We start from the raw sequence: 25,662 nt of genomic DNA, 5'->3' as shown, positions 1-25,662 counted from the left end.
ACTTACTGTTGTGAGTTAAGTGTTCGCAGTCTGGCTCACTGTGATTATACATATATGTATTATAGGGTCGGAGCTTCCACTGGTGTAAATCAACATAGTTGCATTCAGTTCAATAGAGTTTTGCTGATTTACACCAGCTGAGAATGGGGCTCATAATGTAGGCCAGTTTCTGTCCTGACACATCCAATGCAACCTCATTGCATTCTATATTTAATGAGAACTGTGTACTCTAATCCGTTTGTTTGCTCTTGGTGGTTTTATAAAATTTTCTATTTCATAAATATGAGAGAGAATAAAAATGTTGATTATAAATGTGGGGGACAGGACAGCGACAAGGACTGGGGGATATAAATGTTTGAACCTTTTGAAATATGTGATCTCTCTCTTCTTCCATGACACACCTAAGTCTGCTTGGTGATTCCATGAAGTTTTCTCTTTGGTCGTCCATGTTTACTGAGAGAAAAGGAAGTACTAAAAAATGTCACATGTGTGCATAGGTATGTGTGTGTAGCTAAATCCTCACTATTGGCAATTTCTTAATTCCTGTGAGTTGCCATAATCTCATTTTAAAATCTGCTGGAGGTACTTTCTGAATAAAGCATTGATTAAAAGTCAAACCGAACTAGCACTGATGTTTTGTTTGGTTTTAGATTTTAAGGTGGGCAAAGTGCTATTTTGCAAGGATAGGTTTGATCAAACTGAATTTTTGACCTGACCTTCTGCTCACCCCTAATAACTTCCTGGTTCCTTGGTCAGAGAGAAATTTATGAGCAAGAACAATGAATGATGTGTCTATCCCAGCAGCAAGGGAAACCAGAAAACTTATTAAGAAAGAAAGAGAGGGGAAGAAAAGAAAATGACAGGGAGAATGAGAAGGGAGGGAAGGAGGCTGAAAGAAAGTCTGAGTTTCAGAATGAAGTACCTCGGTTTCTGGTCTGCTGTAATTACCTAGTCACTGAAGAAATAAAACGTTGAAAAATCAATTTTATAAAAAATCAATGTTTTAAACAATTTGAAGAGCTCTCATAATTTTAAATCTCTCTGCAATGTACACGTTCAGAGCCCTGATCACCTTCAAAGTGAAGTGCTCCAATAATTTTAAATTGTTCTGCACTGAGGAAGTTCAAACCCCCCATTCACTTCCAAATGGAAGCAATCTTGAAAATGTGAAGCACCAATAATTTTAAATAGCTCTCTCTCTCTCTCTGTCTACCTCCTTCCTTTCCTTTCACGACTCCCCTCCAACTCATGACTTGAGTGTTTCTTTACATTAAAAGTATTTTTGATTGATAACCTGTAAAAATATTCTTTATTAATCAGGGTTTTTAAAAAAAATGATGAACAGAACTCATTTAAAAACAAGCAGTGTTTTCTCGAATCTCAGGTTTTTGCTTTTAAAATGACAAAACTTCCCTTTTCAAAATGTCCCCATTTTTTCCTCTATTTTGTCCATCCCCAAAAGTACAAATTACAGAATATAGATGTTATCATTTCCTAATTTACAGCTGTGAAGAATGTGATTTTACATCGAATTCTAATTTCAGCCACAAGGGCTTTAGACCTTGTATAATTAAAATACCTCAATCCTCTTCAAATTAGAAAAGCAAATTGTTACATATCATAAGTAGGTGCTTTTCACTCTAATGACAGTCACTTAGATGATTTATGACATACATTATTTTATATCAAAGTACAATGAAATAGGCATTACCAAAGGTAATCTCAGTAATGTCTGAAAAGGGATCTGAAACCTCAGTGCAACAATGAATGCAGTATTTAAAATGCAAAACCCAAAGACATTATTATGGTTTAGATTTCTTATGCCACAGCTTCTCCTGATCTGTTATATTACTGCAGCAGCACAAAGGGTGTTTTTGGATGTATTCCGTTAAGATAACAGACGGGGAAAATGAAATATAAAGTCAGTTTTTATGCAGAAATTGTTATCAAAGGGATGATAAAGTAAAAATGTATAATCGCAAGGAAAAACAATTGATGATGTGCAAACTGAAAGATATTGAGCTCATGGAATATGCTCATTTCCAGCTTTTAAACCTCTGCATTGTTAAAATGCGTAATAAAATAAAATGCTGAGACAATGTATAAACAAATCAGGCTAAAGTAGCGTTCGGAATAAGATTATTCCTGCATTTCTGGGTTCTAATTGAAAATCAGGTTCCGCCCCCTCTCAAACCTAAAGACCTGATCCACAGCCCACTGAAGTCAATGGAAAGAATCCCAGGGACTCCAATGGGTTTTGGATCAGGCCATCACTGAGCAAATACTTCCATATCACACGGCATAGGAAAGTCTTCATTGAGTCAAAATTCCATGTTTATGCACATCGAAGATTTCCTGTTTCTATATCTCAATGCAAAAAAATAGGGAACATGTCATGTCATCCAGTGAAAAAAGGGATACCAACAGGAAATCGCTAAGAACCAAATTTTGCTATGCTGATACTGCCGTTCTGCCATTGATTGGGACCATACTCCTTGGGTAGTTTCATTGAAACCAGAAGAACTGCTCAAGGAATAAGTACTATTCAGCACAAGTAATGATGGCTCTAAAGCAGAGGTCGGCAACCTTTCAGAAGTGGTGTGCCGAGTCTTCATTTATTCACTCTAATTTTAGGTTTCGCGTGCCAGTAATACATGTTAACGTTTTTATAAGGTCTCCGTCTATAAGTCTATAATATTTAAACTAAACTGTTATTGTATGTAAAGTAAATAAGGTTTTTAAAATGTTTAAGAAGCTTCATTTAAAATTAAATTAAAATGCAGAGCCCCCTGGACCGGTGGCCATGACCCAGGCAGTGTGAGTGCCACTGAAAATCAGCTCACGTGCCGCCTTTGGCACGCGTGCCATAGCTTGCCTACCCCTGTTCTAAAGCAATCGGTTTGGTGTCCTCTATGCAAGATATGGGAATGAGCACAGCAGACTTTAAAATTAAACTCCTTAAGGCAGGAAAAGCTCCTTGCTGTATGTCTGTAAAGTGCCATAGACTTTCTTGGTGCTATATAAAATGATTTTTATTAACAACAGCAATAATAAACTACTTTCAATTTTCTAGTGTTTGTGGTGCAGGAAGAGGAGTAGTACGAAGACAAAAATTCCTACAAAACCCAAATTCAGATATAAAACCTGAAAGATTTAGTATTTCACTAGCCAGGAAATAGGTATCTATCTGCCATAGGCATTATATCAGTGAGAAGTATGAATATGATTTGGTCCTCAGAGGTCCTGAGAACACCTTGATTGTCATTGGCTTCGGAGTGACTGTCTAAATAAAGATGCCGTTCTTTCTTTGTGAACAATTAATTTTGTAACAGGAAAAGGAAGTTGGGGGGAAGTTTAAAGAATAATAATATCATATGAATTAATTAATATTCATATAATATACTGTACATTTCAAAAATGCTCAACAAACCATATTGGGGGTCAGAATTTCAGAAGAGCTCAACTCCCATTTGGGCACCTCAGTGAAGCAGTCATATGTTAAAAAATGCTATGCAACCAGAAGCTCCAATTGCTCTGCTATTCTGGCCATTGATTTATATACCTAAGGGAGAGCTAGTGGGTGCTGAGCTTTTTTGAAAATCTGGCCCTTAATTTCTAATGTGACCCTCTTCCCACCAAGGCCCTATGCAACATAATGAAAGTGATTTCTAAAACTGCACTCTAACATTGGGCTACACTGTGATGTTATGTGGTCAAATGTCCCTGTATACACTGAACCTGGGAGATAGGATAGAACTTTGAATGATACCAGATTTCAAATCCCTTGGTAGAGATACAGAACTGTCCATCATTCCCAGCGGACTCCTTGTCTTCTAGATTTGTCTGGAACCAGGAAAGTACAGTTCCAAGCACATCAAAAAGATCCTTTAGTTGCCAAAGCAACATCCCCGGTCACAAGCTGCTGAGAGGGCCAGCATGACCGAACTGGCAAGCTCAATCCGATCTACAACCAGCAGTAAATCATTTGTTACTGGGGTGCTGGAACAATTTTTATAGTGGGGGTGATGACAACCATTGAAACAAGGTGTAAACCCTGTCTATGATGGAAACTTCAAGCCAGGGATGCAGCAGCACCCCCAGTTCCAGCACGCGTGTTTGCTACCCTGACTAGTTCAGTCTCCATTCCAGAGGAAGACTTGAATGCAGATAGCAACCTACCCAGAATGCCAGAATGTAATTCATGTCCAAGATCATCTGGTATTGAATAGCTACATCCCATTCAACTGTCTTCATAGGTCTATATCTATATCTATATATAAAGGAGGTAGGAGACTGAGAAGTACTTGCCAAACATTCTAACATCAAGAGATGGTTTCTTGAGGAGGCTTTACACTTCTGCATGTCTGTGATACCTCACCGCCCTCCCTTCATGAATAGTGCAGCAAATTAAACTTAAGCTGGCACAGTATCACAGGACTTTATCGTATGTGATTTCTGGAATTAACAAAAGCAGAAACAGATTCATTAAAGAGGCATGACAGCAAATTAATGTCACTCCACTTAATAGTTTTATTTTGAGAAAGTGAGGTGAGAGGGAGCATTGGGGTGAAAATTAATAAACTCTTACAGGAAAAATAGAAAGCATTCTCTAAAGGCACAGTTAAATTATATGAAAATCTACCTGTAAAGAATCTATTATAATTGACTTGTAAAGACTATCTATTGTAAGCTTAATTTTAAACATACTTAAAAAATTGTTTCACTTCCACTACTAACTGTTTCTGTCTTGCTCTTCCCTCTGTAGCGCATTTGGTGATGTTAGAGAACATTCTTCTGTCGTTCTTTCTGCTGTTATTCCACTTCTGTCCACTAGATGGTGTCACTATTGCCATTTCATGCATACTGTCTTCACAGGCATGGCCTTGACATCATGGCAGGGTGATATTGTGTTCCCTTGAACCAGGCATCCAAGCCTTATTTAGCCACAGGTTGAAGGGCTTTCTTTCAATCATTTGAGGGAACACAGCACCCACAGCCTGACTTGAAATCATTTGAGGAGAGAAGAGACATGGAGGCCGGCTTAGCCACAGCAAATTCTTTAAGTATCAGCTTCAAATCCTTTGTCGGGGCCCAGAGGCCTGCTTGGCCACATCTGCACTAAAAAGGGCTATGTTTTAGGGCCAGCTCCAAAGCTCATTGAAGTCAGTGGGAAGACTCCCCATAACAGAGCAGACTGGCCAGGGAGCATCTGGTCCCCTTTAGACAGAAGCCCAGCAGGCAGGTGCTGGAAATCAGCTAACCGAACTGGACAGCACCAGCTAGAGTATATAAAAGAGGGTCCCCAGCTCCATGAGGGCATGGGGAAATGGGAGAGAGCTGAGACACACTCTCCAGTGGCTGTAGCTTTGTGGACCCCCTCTACGTGGGGGGAGGTCCAGACCTTTTAGTTACTGGTGGCCAGAGGTCCCACAATTTCAGCCTCTGGCCACCAGGCTATTGCTCTTGTGTATTGTTCTGTATTTCCTTTTGTTCTGTGTTGGAAAATAAACTGGGACCTGGGATTAGGGGCTATAAATGGAACTGGGCGTGGCTGATTGTCCCAGGCTGGGGGTCCTACCCACCAGCTTTCACTCCCATTTACCTCAATGGGCTTCTAAATAATTAATGAGTTGATGGGTCCCCGGGCAGCATCCTGGTTTTCACATACATTTCCTGCTACCCCTGTGGCGTTGAGTTCTCTGTCCTGGGCACTCGGGTGCTCCCCTCCCAAGCCACATTCAGTTCTTTCCATTTCCTCTCCCTCCTTTTTGAATGGAGATTGGCTACCTGAGCCACGTCCCCCCCATAAACGAAGGCATAAATCGCATGGACAGCTAATATATTTCATGAGCTGCACCTACCAAGCAGTGGGAGCATGTTCATCACCTACTGTTCACAGAAAAATTAGCAGGAAACTGTATTGTACTGATCAGATGAGGGAGTGTGCAGGGGCACTGAGAGCAATATGTGCCGTTTCCACCGGAATTGATTTGACAATGGACAAAAGTAACCTGCAAAGTGGCGTTTTCATGGCAAATGGAGAATTGGTTTGAAATTGTCTTCTTTGAGCAGGGAAGGTTTGGTTTGGTTTGGTTTGGTTTGGGGTTTGTTTGTTTTTTCTTTGTTGGAAAGGTGAACCACAAAGAAAAAAACAAAGCAAAAAATATCATGTGTGCTCTTGACTGCTCCTTCTTGTACAAAGATAGTCTCACATTTACTTTTAATCTTTATCTAGCCTTTTTAAATCAGAAATATGAAGATGTTCTCACCTGAGGCTAGGAAAGCGGTATCACAGATTCCAGTTCCATGTGGCATCCTATTCTAATCCTCCAAAGATTGCTTCCTAGGAAAAGAAGGGAGTTGAGACCTGGTATTTTAAATAAAGACACAGGCAGAAGCACAATGTTTTGTGTAATGATAACTGTTTGAGGATATCTCTGTGCATCTTAACAGTGCTGGTAAAGGCACGGCTCTGTTTTGTCTTTTCAGCACAGCTTTAGGATAACTAGTGTGGTTTGAAGCCTGAGGGCAGATTAACTATGGTTGTTCCAGCTGTACCATGAGGTTTATAGGGTCAGCACCTATCTCAAGCCGTAGTATTTTAGTTTGATATTAGCCATCTGTCAGTGCGTCCGTGCTTTGGGAAGACTTGTTGGGCCCAGTGCTGCAAGACCACAGTCCTGCAGATAGTTCCATTGACTTAAGAGGACTAATTCCACGTGTCATTGTTTGCAGGATCAGGTTTGAATTTGGCATATATTTTCTGATGTATGGAATTACATACTTGCCACTAGAGAGAGAAGCTGGGTGAGGTGATCTCTTTTATTGGACTAACTTCTGTTGGTGAGAGAGACAAGCTTTCGAGCTTGCGCAAAGCTTTTCTTCAGGTTTGGGAAACTGAGGGCATGTCTATACTACAAAATTAAGTCGATTTACAGGCACTGCCGTAATTAAATCAGTTTTGCATGCCCACACTAGCTCCTTCTATCGGTGGTGCATGTCCTCACCTGGAGTGCTTGTACTGATTTAACTGTCACTGTGGGGCACTGACAGCCGTAGCCCCACCGCCCAGGGCTGAGAGCTGGAGCCCCACCAGGCTGATACTGACAGCCAGAGCCGAGCCGCCTGAGGTTGATGCCTAGGGCCCCACCGCCCACGGCTGACAGCTGGAGCCCTGCTGCCCAGGGCTCATACCTGGAGCCCCATCAGGCTGGGGCTGACAGCCGGAGGCCTTGCTGCCTGGGCCTGACAGCTGGAGACCAGGACTCCAGGTATCAGCCCAGCAGGGCTCCAGCTGTCAGCCCCACACACAGCAGAGCTCCGACTGTCTGCCCCAGGTGGCAGGGCTCAGGCTATCAACTTTGGGCAATGTGACTCTGGCTGTCAGCCCGGCAGGGCTCAGGCTGTCAGCTCCACATGACAAGGCTCCGGGTATCAGCCCGGCTGGGCTCCAGCTGACAGAAGCTGACAGCTGGAACAGTCTGATGTGAGCAATGAAGTGTCTACCCTGACACAGCATCGACCTAATTACATCAACTCTCACAGAGGTGGAGTTATTAAGTCGGTGTATTGGGCAACTGTAGTAATCCCTTTGTCTCAGGATCAGAGGGAGGCCACCCTGAGGGCTTGTGTACACTGGAAATGTACAGCGCTGTAACTTTCTCGCTCAGGGGTGTTAAAAAACACCCCCTGAGTGCAGCAAGTTTCAGCGCTGTAAAGCACCAGTGTAAACAGTGCACCAGCGCTGGGAGCTACACCCCTCATGGAGGTCTCTCCCAGCGCTATGCTGTGACTACACAAGCCAAGTTAAAGCGCTGCCACGGCAGCGCTTTAGCGTTGCCAGTGTAGACTAGCCCTGACTTGCTGCATCAGGCAATAAACAAAAGCTAACTAGTGGTCCTTAGCCCAAGCCTCCTGGCTAGAGCAGACGATAATCATAGTCTGGACCCTGACCCACTTAGCCTAGCTTCCTGGCTAAGGAAGACAGCTAACAGTCCACAAACAAGGCACAGGCCTTCAGCCGGGGTTGCAGCTGGTGGCAGGAGGGTAGGGGGACTGGGGCCCACCTTCCTCCACTGGGTCCCAGGCCAGGGCCCTAACAATGGCCGGGGATCCTGCCACTGGGTCAGTGGGGATGCTGCCGAAACATGCTAACTCATATTGCGACAGCACAACCTAACTAATGTCTGGTTCTCCTGGGCTGCTTCCTACCACAGTCCATTGGTGTGGCTCTGAAGTCTCTGGGGCCTTAGTCTCCTCACGGTAAGTTTTGGACGGCAGTCCCAGAAACTCTTCCCCACTCTTGGTCTCCTCTGGGAGCAGGGAACCACACAGTTTGGGGTCTGGTCCTGAGTCCTGCAGCAGGCTAGAGACATCTGCCTCCTTCGCTGGTTCTGGCCCAACTGAGCTTATATTTCCTGTCCCTCCCCTCTGCTTTAGGCACAGGGAGCAGGGCGGGCATGGCTCCACCCAGCAGGGAGAGTATATTGGTCCCTCCAACTCACGTCAGAGGGAGGCCATTCTGCCTCACTACAGCAACTTACATCAGCGGGAGCAACACTGTAATATAGATACTTACACAGTGCCCCAGATAAATACAAGGTGGAACAGATTGTTTAGCATAAGTAGTTAACACATATTTCAAGGCCATTCAAGGTGAAGTGGCCTATTAACACTCCTCTAGTCATAGAGAGGAAAGGAGGAGGGAAGCAGCTGGAGGGGTTGTTAGTAGGTTACAGATTGTTGTAATAAGTTTGCTTCTGATGATGAACTTGGAGAGGTTGGGGGGTTGTTTGAAGGCCAGAAGAGAGGGTTCAGGAAGAATTTTTTCAGGATGGACTCCCCATTAAGTATGGGTTTTAGATGTTTGATGATGCCCTGTATGGGTGTGAGGTTGTAGGTGACAACTAGGAGTGTGCAGTGGTAGACGTTTTTTATTTCTGTATAAAAGCAAGAAGAAGTCTCTCAGAGTATTGAGTGTTCCCTTCCAAAAGCACGGACTTAATAGACACTAAAAAGCAATAAAGAGTCCTGTGGCACCTTATAGACTAACAGACGTATTGGAGCATAAACTTTCGTGGGTGAAAACCCACTTCGTTAGACGCAGTGGATATTCACCCACAAAAGCTTATGCTCCAATACATCTGTTAGTCTATAAGGTGCCACAGGACTCTTAGTTGCTTTTTACAGATCCAGACTAACACGACTACCCCTCTGATACTTAATAGACACTGGATTTATAGCTTATTACTATAACTCACTAACAACTCCCGCCCCCAGCTGCTTCCCTCCGTGTACTTCACTCCCTCCCCCCGCCCTGCAGCCTTCCTTGCCTCCTTATGACCGGAGGGATGTTAATGGGCCACTTCACCTTGAATGGTCCCTTGAAATATGTGTTGACTATGTCTGCGAAACAATCTGTTCCTCCTTGTATTTAGCAGTGATACCCTGAGTTACTTTCCCAGATCTGAAGAAGAGCTCTGTGTCAGCTCAAAAGCTGAATTATAACGATAATATAAGATAATGTAATAAAGATATTACTTCATCCACCTTGTCTCTCTAATATCCTGGGACTGACGTGGCTACAACAACACTGTATACATGCCACTGTAAGTTTTACACCATGTTTCCCAGTCATTTGTTTTTACCTTTTGCTACAATCTAACAGGCCTTCAGAGTTTGGCCCAGAGTTGACTGGGAAGTCAGGTATGCAGACTTGACTCTCCAAGAAGTCAGTGTATGTTCAGAGAGAAATGGTTTGGACTTGAAAAATAGCTATGTGGTGTCAGGATTTCATACCACTGCTTGTGCTCTGTAGTGTGTTAACATGTAATGTCGCCCTTGCCTTATCCAGAAATGTAATAATGTTAAAAGCAATTTTTGAATGGCAGATTTTTCCATTGATGATATGAGATGTGCTAGTGCAGTAAACTGCTTAACAATAACAGGGGGTCATGGGGCCAGATTCCCTCTTGTGTCTAGCTCCTGTTGGATGCAGTAGTGTAGGGAAGCTATCAGGGAGCTGGTTATGACTCCCTAATTTATTTCCTAACCCTACCCTGGCACAAGCTAGAGCAATATGGTGACTGTTGTAACATACACCAGCTGGCAATAGCCCCTATGCCATGGGACCATCTGCCAGCTGGGTTCTGTTGATGTTCATTGTGCTCAGATCATTTCTCTTCTTCACGCTGGACATGCTGCTGCGTGCCCCTGACTTACCCCCTATACCAGGGGAACCAGAGAGATAGGAAACAGAACGGGCTCTACTGGCTCTATGCCTGCAGGCTACTCTCCCACATCGGGCAAATTACCAGCAGGAGACTTACAGCAATCTCCACTCCTCTTGTATCACCTGAGGGCAGGTCTACCCTTAAAACCCATGCAGCTGTGCCACTGTAGCGCTTAAGTGAAGACACTCCTATGCTAACAGGAGAGCTCCTCCCGTTGGCGTTGTTAATCCATCTCCACAAGAGGCAGTAGCTCTGTCAACGGGAGAAACTCTCCTGTAACATAGCACTGTCTACATGGGGGGTTAGATCGATATACCTACGTCGCTCAGGGGTATGCATTTTTTACACCTCTGAGCGACTTAGTTATTACTGATATAGGTCTGTCATGTAGACCTGGCCTGAGTCTCTAGTCTCTAACTGGCAGTCCAAGTGAGCAGTAGCCACATCACATGGAGGATGGTGAGGATTAGAGGGTCTCCTCCTAATCCGTCCTTCCAGCCCAGTCCCCCCCCCCCAGTTGCTAGCACCACAGAGGCTATTCCAGCCATTTAGTGGCCCCATTCCTCCTCTGAAGCCTGGGGAGCACTTCTCTTCCCTTCTCCCTCTGGAGTTCTCCACCACCCATCTAGGCTATTGAGGATGGTTCTCTGGGCTTTGAGCAAAGCTCCCATTAACTTTGATGGTGCAGAATCAGGCATAGGTGAGGGCACATCTCCACTTAAAATGTTGCACTGACACAGCTGCAGGGTTTTAATGACGATGCTCTAAGCCAACAAGAGAGAGCTCTCCCATCGGCCTAGGTAAATCCAAGAAGTGGTCACTGGTAGCAATGTCGGCGGGAGAAGCTCTCCTGCCAACATAGCGCTGTCTGCACAGGGGGTAGGTCGGTATAACTACTTCTAGGGTTACCATACGTCTGGGTTTTCCCAGACATTGCCTCTTTTTTGATTCTTTGTCCTCTGTCCGGCTGGATTTTTCAAATAAGAGGCAATGTCCAGGATTTTCGCAGAGCAGATGCTGCAGCTCAGAAAGAGGCCTGATTGGTCTGCTTCCCTCCCTGCATCTGTAAATGATTGGTCCATTCCTTGGAGCCATAGCGGCCGGATCTCACCTACCTAGACCCCGGCTCCCAGCCCTGGGGAAGGGGTCCCTCAGGGAGGCACTGACTGACGGCTGGTGCTGTGTCCTGGGCTTGCGTCAGCCACCCTGCCACTGTGATAGGGAGTGAAATTGCCCCCCATCCTCCAGTGAGTACCCCCACTGCAGGTACCCCCTTCAGGACCCCAAATACCCCTCCCAGTACACACACACCCTCCAGCACCCCCAACTGTACCCCTCCAGCTTCCTTTCCCCACCTCCCTGTCCTCCCTCCTTCAGCTCCCCCCGCCCCCGTCAGTGTCTTCTTTTTGGGAACCTGAAATATGGCAACCCTAACTACGTCACTCAGGGATGTGGATTTTTCATACCCCTGAGCAACACAGTTATACCAATATAGGTCTGAAGCGTAGACCAGAGCTTGGTATACCATAGTACAGAGGGACATAGGAGGAAGTAACACCATTTTAATTTCTCAAAGACCAACTGTAAATTCCTCAGTGGAAGGTACAACACAGTACCAGTGTGTGAGGTACAGTGAATGTCATGTACAGCACATACAGTAGACTATTCTCCTTTTGGCTCATACGTATTGCTGCAAGTGATCCAGAGAAGGAATAATATGCATTCTTGTGCCAACATGATATAAAAATGTCTTTATATTAGAAAGTATATATTTTATTGAGGTTGCATCGTATTAGTGTCATAGAAGAACTCGAGTTCAATATAACAATATGAAAGTGCACATGTAATTTCAGTTCTGTATCACATTAATACTAAACTACTGTACATGGTAGTAATATTAAACTAATGTGACAGAATAATACAAGTATAAGATGATGTAAAACTGTTCATATTGTAGAAAGTTATTCATACCATACAGAGGACTCTAAAGAACAATTAGATTAAGCGTCCTTCTTCCTTCCTCTGATCTAGTTGAAATACTCTGATTGTAGGTTGATGAGTCTGATGAGCAAGTTTACATTGGTTCATTTCCATACCATAGCCTGTTGCCATTGCTACTGCTCATGCAATGATTCCCATTGAGTTCACTGGTGCCAGGAACTCCGCTCTGTGCAATATCCAATCCTGAGGAAAGAAGCTGTGGTAAGGAAAGAGATGTGAAATCAAACATGAAACAATTTGCTCAGTTTTGGTATCTTTTTTTGCATGCCCGTTCTCTGATATGACGCTTAAAGGGTATGCAAAACTTTAGCGAATCAGGCCGTAAATGTTTAATGATATGAGTTGCTCCTTAAATACAATAACATGGCAAGTTGCAACCACTAGCAAAAATGACAGTGTATCAAGTGTAAAAGTAATCCTCTTCAGTTTGACTCAGAGAGCCCCGTAGCATTTATTTTAACTCTCTGCAAACTTCTGTATTCTGATTAGGCAAAATAGGGACTATATTATATCAAGACATGCATATCCCCAGTTTAATCAGATCACCCAAGACTGCCCATAACAATATATTGTGTATGGAAGACGTCACATTCATTTGAATGAAAATGTATAAGGCGGTAGCCTTAAAAATGCCCTTTTTCTTTTGTAGATTATTTGTCAGATTTTTATAAGAACATTATTGCTTTAAGAAAAAAATTTAAACCCTGAGAAATTACTCTCAGTCTAACGAGTTCTTTCCCACTGACTACAGACATCATTAGGGGCTGGCTATAGCCCGAGGCTGTGCATGAACTTTTTCTTCTAACTGTACACTTTATGTATAATTTAGCTTTCTTGCCTAAATTATTCAAGCAAATAGTGAGTGAAAATAATGGAGTTCACTGAAACCTTCCAGAGTATTAAAATAAAACAGTTTTTTACGTTGATTTGAATTTTTAAGCTTTTTAATCATGGATTTCAAATGGAATACGCATGTCTTCAGCTCTTTTTAGCTTGTCCCCCTGTGCCTTTTTCAGTAAAAGAAAAAAAGAAAGGAAACCAACTTCAGCAAATATCCCATTAATTAATAAGTGTTACTTATGACTACTTGAGGTAGAAATAATGGTAGCTGAGTAAAATCTATAGACACGGAAAATACATCCAGCAACTATGGACTCCATTTCTCTTCTTTAATGTGGCCAATATATGTTGTATTGACATATTCTTGGGAAACAAACATGGCTTGGTTGCTTTAAACTGAGAAATACTAATTGGGTTTTATTGTATATGAATTCTAACCCTAAAATTTAATATAAAAGCATATTCCTTTTTCTGATGTTTAAAAAAATGTTAGGCACAACATTAAGGGCCATGTTACCAGGTGGGATAAATTGGTGTTGCTCCATTGAAATCATTGTGAAGTCCATGGAATGTGGATTTACACCAGCTGAAGACCTGGTCTTAATATGTACTTCTCAAGCTAATCTTTCACATTCTTCTTGATGTGAAAGCCTGTTACAGGTCCACACATTATTATTGTTGATGCTATTATTAATATGGTCAAGGCTCTATCAGACCCTCTGGATATGTTCATGAAGCATATACTATACCGAAGAATCATCATCTGCAACTTAATGAATCCTGACGACATTTACAACTTAAATCTGTACAGTTTACCAGCTTGGGAATTGCTGAAGTTCTTTAGAGAGAAGCTATGGTGATCATTGGTGTAAGCTGGAAAAAAGAGCAGTATAGCTATATGAGCAAGGTGTGGATCAAAACAGGATCCCCCAAATACGACCAATCTGAAATTCCACTAAAGGCTAAAAAAATAATATAATAGTTTTATATCAGAAACTTCTAAAGAGAAGATTGTACGCAATATTGTTGTAGCCGTGGCAGTCCTGAAGAAGAGCTCTGTGTACGCTCAAAAGCTCGTCTCTCTTTCACCAATAGAAGTGGGTCCAATAAAAGATATTACCTCACCACCCAGTGTCTCTCTAAAGAGAAGATTCTATCTTTGAGATCCATCATATAGGGATTGTAGGGATTGCAGAGACCCAGAACACCGTGGCTGGGACCACAGGGATTAAAAACGTATAGCCTTGCATGACTCCAGACCCGTACTTAGGGCCTGATCCAAAGCACATTGAAATCTATAGATGTCTTCACCTTAATTACTTATGCAAACCAAACTTTCTTACTGAAATGCGCCTGGCAACAAGGTACTCTCTAGCTCTACCTAGTGGATTATTACATTATCTTTTTACTTACAATGTAAGCTCCTCAGGGCAGGGACTGTCTTTTTGTTCTATGTTTGTACAGCTTCTAGCTTAATGGGGCTCTCGTCTACAATAGGACTCTATGATTGGGGTCCCACAATGTAAATTATAAATAATAATAACAATACTCTATGCAAGCCTCAAAAACATTGGCATTTCCGTTCCAATAACCGTTCCCAAGTTTGAGTATTTACCTGAAGCCTGGCCATCCAAACATGCCCATCCCTCTTGGTCTGGAAATTGCATTGGAAATGCTGTGAAATAAGAATTGGTTTTGTGAGATTTCCACTGTTTCATAGCTTGACATGATGAGAAATACCACAAGAACAGCCTTTTTCAACGCTCTCAGTCAAAACCCAGAAGTGCAAAGCTTCACAAAAAAATTTAAAAGAAACAAAAAAACATAGAAATTCACCAAACTTTTTTGGAATGTCTGAAATGGCTTAGTTAGATTTAGATGAAGACGTAGGTTGTATTTTTGTTGTATCAGAACTGGTTCAATGCTCCGTTCTTTAGACTATAACAACTCAAGAAGTTAGATGTATGTTTGTTATTTTGCCTTTTAATGTGGATCATTATAACTGTTTCCCATCACACTAGATTACTGTCACACCTGAATTGGCTGACCAGACTACCTCAGTACAGTCATGGTCCTCAGATTCAAGCTGTAGATTACCTCCTCAGATGCAAGTTTTACATCTTTCGTGCATTTTATTACATGACTCCTGACACAGTCAAGGGACAGTGTGCAAATACCAAAGGATTCCAGGCAACTGATAATAATGAAATATGTATTTCTTTGTTTAACATCAAGAATGAAGCTTGCCATAGATTCTTTAAATTAGTGGTAAATTTTTATATTTACTATGTTTTAAAGTCACCTATGTCTTTCTCATGTAAGCACATGGTCATTTTCTCTCCCATCATATATAAAAAATATTTTTTAGCTAAAAGCTGCTTTACTGTCAGTTGTTTCACTTTCAGATTCAGATTGCACGTCTCCCAGCTGCCTCCAGTCACTTGTGCAAAATGTATGTATCAGGGACAGTTGCACAAGCATCACAAAATTCACTTGCTATTGTGCACATTTTGTCCATCTCTTTCCCTCCAGTTAACCCAAAGATCATACGCAACCTAGTGTACTGATTCCATGGTAACAGTTGAAGTTTATTTGACTGCTCTGGGTCTTCAGGACTGTAAAATAAATCTGTGTTAAGATGAAGCCAAAAGGAAGTCGAAAACAACAGAGCACATTCAAGTAAAGGCATGCAAACCTCATTAGCTCTATTAATTAGCCAGAAAGATCTAGATTGTGAAATCCTTTGACAGCATAACATTCTTTTTCACTAAATTCATGTTCATAAAAGCCCAATGCTACATCACCTGTGAGAATTCTCTTTTCAGTGTCTGTCATACATCCATAGACAGGCACAAAATTTTTCCTCAATTCCTTTTTTGCGTTAGGAAATTAAAATGTTCATTTAAGCCAAAGTGACTTTTCCTTATATCTCACAGGTTGCCTGTCTTTTCTTTACTTCTCACTCACTTCTCAGTAGGCAATTTTTTTTTCTTTGCTTTGTTAACTGCTCTGTTTTAAGTTATCCCAATGTCCCATGGTAATTTGGCTTCCTTTATCTGGCTTTGTGCACTGTACTTCTCCTTCAGCTAAAACTTTTGACACCTAGATTGTCCCTAGGTTTTACATGCTGTTACAAGGCAGAAAAATCTATTCCTTTCTCATCTGTGTTCTTTGAACTGAATTTTCATCCCAGCCTTACCCAGTCGTCTTGTCTTGCATGCAGTTTGTTCCCGCAATAATGAAACTTTGGCTCTTAATGCACAGGAATGCATCTGTGTGCCTATTAGGTCTCCAATCTGCTCATGTAAACCTTAAAGGGATTTAGTTCCCTATTTCAAACCATAACTTTCAAACTGATATTTAAAGGCATTTCCAGACGTTAGGCAGAACCTTACATTGGGAGAGGTAAAGGAAGAGCGTGTAGCTCTGACCAAGTATCATATGGACATGATGAAATATACTTATTTTTACATCCAGCCAATGGAATTTTTATGTCATGCTCAGCCTCTGTCAATTTCACTCAGGGATGGATTAATGATAGAGCTGATGGGCAGCCCAAGCTGTCCAAATGGTCTGGGACCCTGGCCTCTCATAAATCGTATAGAGCTAGAGTGTGGCATTCAGCCAGATGCTGATGCTGAGGGTAAGGCACATTCCTCTAGGGAAATCTCTGAAAGAGAGAACTTCCCCTGGCACAGAATATGAGCAAACAAACTGCACCATCTTTGGGGCTGGTGCAACCACTGCCCTGTCTGTGCCCAGCCAAACCTATGAGCTGGTGTGTATGGAGGGTCCATGGCCTTTCCTCTTCCTTAGAGGAGCTATGATTGGCCCTGGCTGCAGAGCAGGGTACATAAGAGCAGAAGGCTTCTTGGTCCTTGTGCCCCCTGTTCCGGCCATTAAATGTCAACATTTCCATCAAATACTGTGATGTTCAGAGGCTCCTCTATGCCTATGGCTCTCATACAACCTTAGTCTCATCCTCCTGCGCTAGCTTCTTATTCATCTTTGTACCCAGTTCAATATGGCCGTCCTAGTTTCCAGAACTTGCACTTCCCTGCCCCTCTAACCTCATGGCCACCTGCTCTTCAGCTCAGTCACGCTTCTCCTGCAGTGTTTCCCTCTTCATGGTTCCCTCATTGCTCCACAGTTTGGGCTGGGGTCGTGGAAAGTCCTTGTTCACTTGTCGTACTGCATCTATTTTACCAGACTAGGACTTCCCTCCACTACTGAGTCGCTTACCCTCGTTAAACTTTGCCCGCAAAGCTTTTTCTTTTTAACTTCTGGTTGTCTTTTCCCATAAAGCATTTTATGATATTACATTTGAAGGATGGTATATAAAAATAAATTGTTTTGCCCTGCATTTGCTTCTGGATAACTTCCATTTTACACCAGTTCCTAGCTTCTTTTGCAGACGTCTATACCTATAAAAATCCAAAGCAGCCCATTCAATTTAGCATTGCAAAATGTTTTAACTTTGGTGTATTTGGTTTGTGAAACTTCTTTTGGTCTGTTGTAAGCGATGCTCTGGAACATAGGGAGTGTAGGGCTTGTCTTCCTGCACAGGAAATCTGTTCTGGTTTAACTAAAATAGTTTTTTAATCAATTTTGTTAAACTAGTGAAAACTCGTGTGGAATTGATTACCTTGATTTAACCCTGGTTTATATCGATTTAACTTAGGTTAGCAAGGAATCATCTTAAACTAAATTGATATAAGCCAGATTTAAATCATATTAAGAATATTCCCATAGGGGTTTGAATCGGTTTAACTAAATTGATTCAAAACCCCGCTTTAAACCAGTGCAACTTTCTGTGTAGACACTTGAACATCTCCATAATTGCTTGATCATTCATCACTGTTGACATAATATAGCTGAGCGAAAAATACAAGAAGAGAAGATATGAAGCTAAAGAAACTAGAAGACAATTTTGCTCATTTGTGCTACAGGTTTTCATTTTCTTCCCAAAGGTTCTCCCGTCAATGCACAATTGCTGGATCTTCAGTGTCATTTTAGTAGCCAGTTACGACTCAGATTTTGGGGATGGACCAAGAGGTTGGAAGACAGGAGATGGAGAGAGGAGGACCACTGAATGTTTGTTCAGCCTGACTATATGAAGGTAAATTTAGACATGAAGATACGTAAGCCTGAAGTATTGTTAAGATGCTTTTAAATGTTTTTTCGATATTTTTGAATTTTAAAAAATTGTTTTTATGGATTTAATATTCATGGAATTTGCTGCATGGATCCTTGGGAGACTTGAGTCCTCTGTTCACCCAGAGAACTGGCATAGCATAGGCAGGGACCATGCAGGCTTCCCCAAATTTCTCCACCAGAGTGTGTCTACCCTGAATTAGAAGGAGCAGTCACTTCTAGGCCTGAGATGGTAGCTCAGTTTCCATGACCCCGTTCATTCCTGTGCCTCTTTGCTGAGAGTGCCAGGGTGCTAATTAGTGTCAGTCATGGTAAGGGTTTTGTTTGTGACGTAGACAGCTGGGAAATGGGCTCAGATTTATTTCAAATGGGTCAATGAAGAGCCATCAGATGGTAACAATTTTTGCAGAATCATTGTGGGGGGGATTAAACACTCATCAGTATTAGGTGGACTAACAGAGCCTTATGCCCAGTCACAATGTTACTAAACAGCAGTGAAGATACTAATAATACTTAGCACTTACACACAGTGCTTTTTAATTTTCAAAGCACTTTACAAAGTATGTGCAAGAAGTAATACAGGAATGAAAGTGTTGAAGGACTGGCTGCTGCCATCAGTTTTATGACATCTATCAGCCTGCCAGAGTTGTTCTTTCTAGCCTGTGCAGATGAATGAATCATGTGCACTTGTTTGCCATGCCTGCATTTCCATACAGAGTTGCTGGTCTGGGACTAGCTACTCACGCAGCTGAAGATTGTGGTGCTGCTCGTTGATGTTTCACAATCTTGCTTGAACTCCCAGGACAGGTGCTGCAGGTGAGAAAGGAATATTACTGGAGGGTGCATCAATGATCCACCAAGTCATAGAAATGGTATTAGTTGCCCCTTTTTCCTCTTTCTCACCAGTGCCCTTGGCTGCTTGGATGCCCATGTTCTTTTGTTTTCATCCAGTTTCTTACTGGGACTGTTTCTAAATACCACATCATTCAATAGCAGCCATCTTCCTTCCTACGGACACATACAGCAGATGGTGCAAATGGCATGACAAATGTATTTTCTGGAAAAATAAAATCTGCCATATTGCTAACTTTGTGTTGTGTTAACTAAATGGGTGTGAAATGCTCCCAAATCAGTATTTCAACAATTTTGCATTGATTTTGCAGGTGTAAATGACTAACCAAGGTGCAAGGCAGTGAAGTATCAAGTGCAGCGTCTAATCCGGAAAAGTGATGTTGATTGAAAAATAATAGTGATTGAAATTCACTCAACTTTTGAGGGGTGTCTCTTTCTCTTAATCTGGTGGGCTGTCTTGTGCCGTGCTCTACACCTTCTGGCTCTTTGAAAGACACTTTTAGGATCAGATACTGACCCTCTTTGCTTTCTTTCAGGTCTGTCTATCTATGATCATCATCATCTTTTCAAGTTCTCACTTTCCTCGCCTGATAGTGGCATCTTGACTAGGTAACGTACCTCTCTCTTGCAGGTGGTATGCAGCTTGTTGTTATTGCTTATTTATTTATTTTATTGCAGTAGTCCTAAAAGCCCCAGTCATGTATCAGGACCCCATTGAGATAGGCGCTGTACAAACACAAAACAAAAAAGATGGTCCCTTCCCCAAAAGGCTTACAATCTCTTCCAACGGGGCTTGATCTTTTCCCGCTTTGTTTAACAGAGGATGGAGCAGTGAAAATTAAAAGTGGGGCCTTAGAGTTGTTCACTAGTCTACATTTTTTCAGGCTGGCTTCCGGTATCAACGCTGTGCTATTCTTCAAGAGGTACCCTTTCAATAAACAATATCTCAGGAACACTGGGAAGGATTACCAGAGAGTTGGTGCCTGCCGTGTGCAGACTCATGATTGGATGCTTGAACCGGCAGAGCCTTCAGAGCCGTAAGCATGGCAATAGCCGGCTGTTTCTTTTGTGATTCCTCACCCCCTCCTCCTGTGTCACTACGTTTCAGATATGAAACGGAGCTTTGTTTCAGACTGGTAGCCCGTGTCACAGGATTGGTGAGAGGAGACTTTACTGTGCTATAGAACACATTCTACATACAGAAGTAAAATGTGTGAAAAATTGAAATGATATGGTTGCATTGGAAGCATGTGGTGGTGGTAGCATTGGCTCATGTCTTGTGGCAGTTAATATAGCATGTTGTGATGCAGTGAAGTGGAATTAGTCCAGTGTGTCTGGACATGACATTTAAAAAAGAATGATAACATAGTATGTCTCCTTTTTCTTTGTGTGAAGGGAATGCTTCTTTGCTCTCCCTACATAATGTGAAGCTGTAGTGAGTACCAGTCTATATGCCTCGCCTTCAAAACAACAACCACGATGACTGTTTCTCATTCTTCTTTTTTTGTGTGTGAAGGGCATAGATTGCATTACCTTTGTGAGGTTGCTAGAACAGGTTCTGATATCATTTACGCTACTATTAGTGTGGAATAATTCCATTGCCTTCAATTTTGCACATATATGTAATGCTACATATAGAATACCCAGAGATAAATGGAAATGATATCTAGAAAGACAGAGACGGGCTATTTCAGAGAAGAAGTGACTTTTGAGCAGGAGGCATACTTCAGTTAAGCTAAATTCTAGGACAGGTTGGCACAAGTTTTCAAAGTTAACCATTTCATCTGTAGGATGGGATGGAGTAGGTGGAAATTGGATGATGCATGAGTAGCAAAGTACCCCAAGGTACAGAGGTGCCCTGCGTTTTCAACCATCTATAATACTAACTAGAACAAAGTAAAATTGATAGAATTCTATTGATTACATACTGTTCTTGGGCCATTTGCTATTCAAGATATATTGGTTAGATATCATTGGTGAGATATGTCACCTGATATTTTTAAATGATCCCTAATTAGCTGCCATGCAAGTGCTTCCAGCATAAATATGTGTGAGTTGGAATTTAACATTTATTTTACTACAAATGCAATTTTGAAATGCACTTTCCATGAAGATTCAGGCCAGTAAAACTGGATCAGATAAATATTGAATTATAGGAAAAAGAAAATGGGTGTAAGCATGGCTGAAACAAACTCATTAAGAAATTAGAGTGAATGTTCCTACAAGCATTCTGTCAATAGTCACCCATTTCTAAGATTCATCATTATGTTTATATGAGCCATTTTAAGCCCTATACTCTTTAAATTGAACAAGGAGGTAATTAAGGGTGTGGATGTATCCTTAATTTGCGTGCATGTAAATTAAAGCTATATGCCAGTTTAATTTATGCACTGTCATTCTCTAAATACTTTTATAGATTATGATTTTTTTAAGATCAGGAATAATAGCAGCCAATGAATATGATAAGAACGAGAATGCTGCTTTTTTTGGCTGGTTGCACTTTTTTGTGTATAATGAACAGGTTGCTACTTGTGAGCAGGGGAAAAGGTTTAATGAAACACAAAAGTACATAATTTATTGAAGACCATATTACACACATATTTCAGAGCAAATTCCATGGAAAATGCATGTGAGAAGCATTTCTATGAATCAGACTCTCAGAATATTTCCTTAGAAACAGCTTGTTCTACATTTTTATAAAGGAGCTGCAGCATTTATAGTACACCATTGAATTAAGATTTTGTGGTTAAAAAATGCAGCCCTAGAAATTAAAATGATATTTGAAACATAAATCCTGTGTGCTAACAACTATCGTTATAAAAGCCAGCCAGAATCAACAGACGTAGCTTGTTTTCTACAAGGCTTTTTCTGGAGACCAGTTCTCAAAAAACATCTGTGCAAATGCAGGAGAAAAAAAAAGCCCCAACAGGAATAGAAGCCATCAGTGGTTAGGTGTGTTATAAATACATTATTACTTCATTGTAATGGCATACAGGCCTTGGCTAGACTGCTAAATGACCTCACTAGCTGTCAGCCTTGAGTTACTCCCGATGAACAAGCATTCAAGATGCAGTCGGCACTAGTTCAGTAAGTCACGAGTAAACACACCAAGGGAATCCACCCATTATTTGTCAATACTGTAAAGTCATGTGAAGAAGTAGGAAACCTTCGGATCTGATTCACATCATGGTTACCAATGGAGCATTCAACTTCAGAAAGCTAAAGCAGCAGAAAGCCTACAACCTTCATATTCACTGACTTGGCTTTTTATTTTGATTATGCTACTACGTAGAAAGAACAGGCATAGCCACCAAAAAAAAAAAAAGCAATTTCAACTAAAAAACCACATTCCATTATTAATTATTATTCGTAATATTAATTTCTATTTTTATGTATATAGTCTTAAATTGTCATCAGTTTCATGATTTTAACTTGAGATACATTAAAGGACCCTGATGATCAGAAAGTGTTGGGCACCAAATTTTGTGAAAATCAAGACCTTCTATGGTATCTCAAGCTGAGCGCCCAAAATCATGTGTCACTTTAGAAAATTTAGGCCTTAGTGCTAAAAGTAGAACAGGAGTACTTGTGGCACCTTAGAGACTAACAAATTTATTAGAGCATAAGCTTTCGTGGACTACAGCCCACTTCTTCGGATGCATATAGAATGGAACATATATTGAGGAGATATATATACACACATACAGAGAGCATAAACAGGTGGGAGTTGTCTTACCAACTAACTCTGAAACCAGTGCTAAAAGTGAAGTTCTGAGATACAAAAATGGGTTGGTCCCTATCTCAAAGAATTTACAGAGAGGAAGATGGAACATAAGAGATGATAAAACCAACTGCAATCAGTGGGAGTTTTGTATGAATATGGATTAAATTGAACGTGTTTACTACAGTAGTGCCTAGGGGCCAGCTGACACCAGGGCTCCGTGGTGCTGGATACTGTACAAACACAGAGAAGTAGACATTGCCTGACCTAAAGAACTTACAGTCCAAACAGACGAAATACACAAAAGACAGGGGAAAGGGTTGAACATTCAAATAGAGTGAGTAATGTAATGGCTGCAAACATCGTGTCATTTCTGTGATTTTCTTTTGCTTGTGTTTTGTTATTTAAGCGGGGGTGCTAGAACAATTTTTATAGTGGGGGTGCTGAGAGCCATTGAACCAAATTGTAAACCCTGTATATAATGGAAACCACTTCAAGCCAGGAGGTGCTGCAGCACCCCCTGCACCTTTAGTTCCAGCATCTATGTATTTAAGTCCTTTCAGTTGGTTATGATAGGCAAAGAAAAGGAAGGAGGCGGGAAGAGTAGTAGCAAACAGCCAATCAGCACAGGGGATGTACTGTTCAGAGTGAAAACTATGGAAAGCATTCTGATGATAGCATCAATCTCCACTGGTCCCTGCTCAAATCTCTTCTGCAGCTGCTCTGTAAGCTTCGGTCTCTGGCTGGCTCCTCCTCTACCTGGCTTGGAATGCAGCATGGGTCCCAGACTCCCAAGGAGAAGTGGGTCTCCCATGCGCAGTTAGGCATCCTAGTGGGAGGGTGACCCTGGCTGGGCCCCCTTTACACATTTGGCCCCAGTGCAGCAGTTCCTGCTTGAAATGATTTTTGCAGCTGGTTGGTGTGGAATGCAGGACCAGACTTCAAACCTACACGGCAGCATTCCTGTATCCAGCCTTTGTGTACCTATAATCACTGTGCAGGACTCACTGCCAGTGTAATAGTGAAATCACTCTCCATAAGAGACATAGAGACAAGTTGAGGGAAGCTGGTGTGTGCCCAAAAAATAGAAGGAGGTGGAGAAAAATCAAAACAAAATGAGACATTGTAGAAAATGGCTTCTTTGGTCATCTCACATTTCTTCATGGGCCTTGCAGCTTGGTTTCAGTGCCTGCATCAGTTCAGTTGTTCTTTTAAGTGCTCCACACTGACCTAACTCCGTTCTCAGTGGAGCCAGTGGTAAAACCCCCATTGACTTCAAAGGGAGCAAAATAAGGCCAATGCTGAGCACTTTTCAAAATCCAACCCCAAGTCTATATAGTCCATTAAAAGGACCATCTTCCATGAGGCCTTACTGGCTTAGCCCACTAAATATTGAAGTCCTAATTTACAGATTTAAAATCCATATTGCCCTGTGCCAATCCCATCCTCAGCTCATTCAGGACATTATCCAGGCCAAATTCACTAGTACGCTCCAACTGTTTTGCATCAGTCAGAGCATGCCAGTGAACCTGGCCTTCTGTTTGTATCACTTTGGTTGTCTAACTGGATGATCTATGAGGCAAAGCCTAATTTCCCTTGTTGTTCTGAGTGGCACTGTTGACTCTCAAGCCTAAATAAGAATTGATAATAAAGTGTCCTCTACTATCCATTTGCCCAGAGTAGCGCAGACACAAAGTGAGAACATCACAGAGCTTGAATGTTGACTGACGCGACCACATGGCTAAATTGTGGTAGCACATAGTTACACTGGCCCAGGTGGAGACTGGGAACCAGATAGTGACTCTCTGAGCTATAACCTACCCACCAGACAGTGGAGTTGCATCCCTGATTATCTTGATTAATAGACAATGACCTTCACAATATCCCTGGCAATGAGATCTGGAGGTTGACTGTGCAGTATGTGAAGAAGTACTTCCTTTTGTCTGTTTTAAACCTGCTGCCTATTCATTTATTTGGATGAATCCTAGTTCTTGTGTTATGTGAAGGGGTAAATAGCACTTCCTTATTCATTTTCTCCAAGACATTAATAATTTTAGAAACTTCTAACATATCCTCCCTTAGCTGTCTCTTTTCTAAGCTGAACAGTCCCAGTCTTTTTAATCTCTCAAGGCAACTATCCAGCAGCTCAGGGCAGGGTGGGTCAATAGCCAGAGTCCATAAGGCTGTCCTTTTGTTCATGGTAGCATGACCTAAAGGCCCAAATCTATGTAGTGGCCCTATAGTTCAGGGCAGTATGGCCCAATGACCAGGGTCAGTAGAGCAGTCCTTCTGCTGCATGGTTCACCCTTCTGGGCATCAACTGTCCCAATGGCAGGGCGGCCAGGGTAGGGGGACCTGGGCCCACTCTTCTCCACCAGGTCTCAACCCAGGACCCTACAGAACTGGTACTTCTATGATCAGTCTCGGTTACCCATTTTCACAGTTCCACCCCTGGGCTGTTTCCTACCCTTCCTTACAAGACTGGTAGTCTCATGGCTGTAATGATCTTGGGGTTCATTAAATAACAAACCAATGAATGAGAAAGGAATAAAACTTTAATAAAACAAACTGGAGAGCTTCTGTGGTGAAATGCTGCACACAGCCATGCGGTGTTCCAAGCCCCACCTCCAGGGCACATCTTCACATTCCTGTGTTCATAATACTGTCCCTTATGAGGGCTTTAGATTATAATATTTAAATTATAATCTTCTACAAACATATCTCTACAGTGGCTTCCGCTGACTCTCCTCTGTCGCTGGCGGCAGTCAATTGGGGGTCCGTTGGAGCCTCAACCCAGATGTCTTCTGCATCCTGGAGCTCTGGCAGTCACCCTGCAGGAGCCTGCAACACATGTCTGCTCTG

At 42.0% G+C, this 25,662-nt stretch overlaps 2 long non-coding RNA genes across 4 annotated transcripts in view; one reads left to right on the top strand and one right to left on the bottom strand.

The window, feature by feature from the left end:
- Window positions 1–25,662, top strand: part of LOC135982554 (uncharacterized) — a 228,096-nt gene that overhangs the window by 138,689 nt on the left and 63,745 nt on the right. Inside the window, exons 2-3 of the long non-coding RNA XR_010599957.1 lie at window positions 18,044–18,192; window positions 19,616–19,688. This is a non-coding gene — a long non-coding RNA (uncharacterized LOC135982554). The remainder of the gene's footprint in view (window positions 1–18,043; window positions 18,193–19,615; window positions 19,689–25,662) is intronic.
- The window catches only part of LOC135982553 (uncharacterized), a 103,436-nt gene continuing 83,935 nt past the window's right edge, over window positions 6,162–25,662 (bottom strand). The window contains exons 3-5 of one of the 3 annotated variants that reach the window (XR_010599955.1): window positions 14,689–14,748; window positions 12,204–12,429; window positions 6,162–6,343 (exon numbers count right to left, since the gene is read on the bottom strand). This is a non-coding gene — a long non-coding RNA (uncharacterized LOC135982553). Of the gene's footprint in view, window positions 6,344–11,797; window positions 12,430–14,688; window positions 14,749–25,662 lie in introns of those variants that run through there. The other 2 variants (XR_010599954.1, XR_010599956.1) reach the window with 2 other exon arrangements.

This window comes from Chrysemys picta, chromosome 3 (genome assembly GCF_011386835.1).
Source record: "Chrysemys picta bellii isolate R12L10 chromosome 3, ASM1138683v2, whole genome shotgun sequence".
NCBI lineage: Eukaryota > Metazoa > Chordata > Testudines > Emydidae > Chrysemys > Chrysemys picta.
This window is presented reverse-complemented; position numbering and strand designations above follow the sequence as displayed.